We start from the raw sequence: 4,718 nt of genomic DNA, 5'->3' as shown, positions 1-4,718 counted from the left end.
AATTTCTGCGAAACGAGCTCTTTAATGATATCGCGTTATAAAAAATGTGGACCTACAGCCCTATACCCTTACCTGATTATGTGGGGTACGTCGCACAAGACTTTTAATCAACCGTAGTAAGAAAAACAATTTAATATGTATATTTTTGTATAAATCTGCCACAACAAAGCATCATATAGAACGGCCGAGACAAGGTAGTAAACTTACTAACATAGCATCAACGCACTTGAATGGATCCCTGTGCTAGTACATAGGCTGTAAAAAGGTAATAATGATCATCTCTAGGGTTTTAGGTGCCAAAACCACGCTATGATTATGAGACACTCCGTTATGAGGGTCTCCGGATTAATTATGACCACTTGGGTTCTTCACATCCGCCTGCCATATGTTACTTTGTTATAATTTGTATTGTGTATGGAAACGCGTATAGCACTTGCCTATACTTCATTGACTCTTGCTCTTACGTTTTCACAATAGTACAATGATACTTAGACATTGCGGTAGCGTAATTTTAAAAATTGTTTTTTTTTTCTTGATCCATGGACATTTTCTTCGCCAGTTTCCAATTTAAAGCAATATGTTCGAGACGATTCCAGCTGTAAATTAAAAGAATAGGTATTAACTACAATTTTAGATGGAGTAGTTAACGGCCGCGTAGCAACGAGGTAGAAAGGGTCCAAGAATGTAATGGCTGCAGTTACTACTTATTTGCTTGCAGTTACTACCTGTGTATTAACGTAAGTAATAAACTGGCAGCAAAATGTCAGTAACGGTTGCGGTTAGTAACTGTTTACTAGCGTAGGTAGTAAACAGCTAGCAAAAGGGTAGTAACGTTCCAAGAAAGTTAGTAATCGCTGCAGTTACTACCTATTTCTTTGAAGTCACTACTTCTTTATGAACTTTTTTTTAAAGGTTGTATACATAGTCCAAAGGGTTGCGGCACTTAGCATCCTTTCGAAATCCAACAACTGGTTTCGTGTAGGCGTTCTATTCGTTCCGGTCCACTTTTCATTCATTATAACACTTTTTTTTAGTTTTGATACTTTTGTGTCAGCGCTCTCGCTTTGGAGACGCCAACGTCTACAGTCTTTTGCCAAGAATGAAATATTTCTCTCTCGCTCTCTGTGTTTCCCCAGAGAGCTGTGCGAGATTCCTTTTTTTCCTGCTTTTACGAGACGATATCTGATGTGGTAAGTAAGCAGAAACGACGACCTTCAGATCACGCCTACAGACAGCGCGACAGCGGAGGATGGATCGCTCTATTATGTCGCAACGAGTTTGTGGAAGAGTAACAGGTCCGCTGCGTTGAATAAATGACGCATACTTTAGCCGAAACGAACCAAAGAAAGAGAGACGGTGAGGCTGTCATGTGCGCCACAGAGATCCGCATTGTGTCTCCTCTGGTGGCAATCGCTGATATTCCTTTCACGCCACCTGAAGCGAAAGTTCAATCATTTCCGCTTCAGTTTGTACCCAGCTCCCATCAAGCGAAGCGTGCGATTGAATCCCAACTCTACGCGAAAGTCGACTGCGGTTCACACTGCCTTCGGGCTAATATATTGTTGAGAATGACGAAGAAATGTTACCGATGAATTCCAGGAACCAAGTAATTTCCGGTCTGAAAGAGGTTCGACATGTTATGCACAATGTTGGAAATGACATCTAGATAATACAAACGCAGATTCGCGGAAAGGGATATTGGGCTGTCCTTGGACCTTCTGTATACGCGTGACATCTGTTTGAAAAAAAAAATAATGGTTCGCTGGCAACCCATGCCAGGCCTGGCATGGAACCTCGTGGTTATTGTCAGCGTTATCAACAGGTATGCTTCGACAGTGTATATATCTCTATACCTTTGGGTTTGCTATTGCACAGTTGTAATGAAAACATAGTACAATCAGTATCATTAGCAACACGTGGTCTTTCACATCGGCTCTCTTTACTGTCACACTGAGCTATGACCTTTTGGAACAAATGGACGGCACAATAACGAAAATGAGTACCTCTAAAGCTTCTTCTCAGGACTTACAACAGAAGGCGATAACGTCACACGTGATCAGATTAATATGTGTTAAGAGCGTTTATATAGGTTCATTGTACTGCATACATAGAATAATAATAATAATAATAATAATAATAATAATAATAATAATAATAATAATAATAATAATAATAATAATAATAATAATAATAATAATAATAATAATAATAATAATAATTGTTGTGGTTTAACGTCCCAAAACCACGATATGATTATGAGAGGCGCCGTAGTGGAGGGCTCCGGAAATTTCGACCACCCGGGGTTCTTTAACGTGCACTTAAATCTAAGTACACGGGCCTCAAGCATTCTCGCCTCCATCGAAAATGCGGCCGCCTATACATGACATCCCGAACGAAAACGGTAGGGAATATGTTGTTGAAATGAAATACAAATTAATTCGTCCAGAGTGAATCTACTGAGTGTACACACACACACACACACACACACACACACACACACACACACACACACACACACACACACACACACACACACACACACACACACACACACACGCGCGCGCGCGCGCCACGCACGCACACACACACACACACACACACACACACACACACACGCACGCACGCACGCACGCACGCACACTCGACTTATGTCTATGTGACAGTCAAAACCAAGGCGTGTGAAGCCGCCTTCATAACATTAACCGCATATTTGCTATGTATATGTTCGACCTGGAACCTCTAAATGTGCTCTTTATTACGCACGTATTGCAGCATTTCTACTTCGTCAAGCTGATGCTAAAATTCATTGGGCTTCAGCTGTTAGGAAATTCTGATAAATTTCGCGGCATAGTGACAATAAATAGGTGATGCTTTTAGATACAGCATTCAGAAAGGCCTCCGAGCAAATGAAGTTAGGTGAATATTCCCCAGCGATCTGGCGAAGCGTCAACGAAAATATAACTTTATATACGCCATCGTAGCTCTCATATGTCGTAAGCAAAATGAAACATGCCGGCTGTAAAGTAAGGATTCCTTTCGCTCAATCTTATTCCCTTCTCATCGACCACTGCTCACAGCTGGTCGATTCCGGTGAGGGTTTCCTACAGAGCAGCGCCGCTTCAACTAGAGACGAATAGCAAAATAAATTGCATTGAAACAATAAATTAGAATATGAGAGACAGGTATCTCTTCAGTGGAACAGCATTGTGTCCTTCTTGCGCATGATGCACTCACAACACGTTGCTATATCTATCTATCTATCTATCTATCTATCTATCTATCTATCTATCTATCTATCTATCTATCTATCTATCTATCTATCTATCTATCTATCTATCTATCTATCTATCTATCTATCTATCTATCTATCTATCTATCTATCTATCTATCTATCTATCTATCTATCTATCTATCTATCTATCTATCTATCTATATACACAGTAAACTACGGCTTGTTTTCTGCAAAGAAAAGGTGCCCTTATAAATTGTCCCACAGGGTAGAGCACCCTACCTGACCGAGAAAAAAAGAGAAAAAATTATAGAAAAGAGTGAGTAGCTTAGAGCAATAGCTGCATTTAGAGCCTGCTCTAAACTTCTAATAGCGCTGTAGGCGAAATATTAACGGAAAATACAACAAGCAGCCGACGTTTTGCTTTTTTGTTGTTTTGTAAACCGTGAAGGTTTGTTTCACGCATCGTTGCTGTTTTATTACTTATGATAACATATCGAGAGAAACAGAGAAAGAGAAGAGGAAGGCAGGGAGGTTAACCATACTGTAGTGCCCGGTGTGCTACCCCGCACTGGGGTGGGGAAATAGGGGATTGGAAAGAGAGAGAGAGACAAAAAAAAAAAAGAAACGCAGAAGGCTCCTTTTGCATTCGTCAAAGAAGACTCGAAGGCAAAAGCAATCTTCTTCTGCTTCTCAGGCGAAGTATTGATCCTCCCCAGCGCCCTTCCGAAAAATTTCTGCAACTAAAGTCGTTTTACACGGCCTCCAGGATAGGAAGCATTGCAAGCCTTCTGCGCCTCACCTGGTTTTGCACTGCCTCCGTGATCGGCCCACCTTAAACTTGGCCATGCGACGGCGTCCTGTGCTGACGTCATCATTTGACGTCGCGGTGTGTAACGTCACGATGAACATGCACAAAAACAAGATTAGCTATAAGCGGAACTTTCGGAGTATAAAAGATTCGGATAACGCCTTGTTCAAGAGCTTTGTGCCAAATGAAACTTTTTCCGTCTTGGAAATTGCTTCAACCTCTTCAAACAGATCGTCGTAAAATGTAGAAATGCATCTGTGTCTGTCAAAAAATTTGTTCCTCAGAAAAATGTTGTTGAGGAGCTAAACTTAGTCATTTACTTCACAGAAATTTCTCATCTGAAGATGACGGTGAAGAGAAACATTATTGTCGGACGTCCTACGCCAGGCGCAAGAAAGAGCTCATCGTTGGTGCCGTCTCTAGGACACTTTCTGCGCGAACCCACTCTTCCTTCAATACCTGTCTCGCGTCCTGTGTGCATTAGGGCTGAAGAAACTGTTGCATGCGAATACCCGACTCGAGTGTGCATGTACACGAAAAATTTCCCATAAGTGCTTTCGCCAGGAACAATACTACGATGAATGGAAACACGCATGTGCACAAATTTGCACTTTAAAGCAACACTTCGTCTTTTTTCTGTCAATTTGATGTTTCGGGAACACGAGAGAACATATTAAG

The sequence above is a fragment of the Rhipicephalus sanguineus genome, chromosome 1 (genome assembly GCF_013339695.2).
Source record: "Rhipicephalus sanguineus isolate Rsan-2018 chromosome 1, BIME_Rsan_1.4, whole genome shotgun sequence".
Taxonomy (NCBI): domain Eukaryota; kingdom Metazoa; phylum Arthropoda; class Arachnida; order Ixodida; family Ixodidae; genus Rhipicephalus; species Rhipicephalus sanguineus.
Note: the sequence above shows the minus strand (reverse complement) of the source record.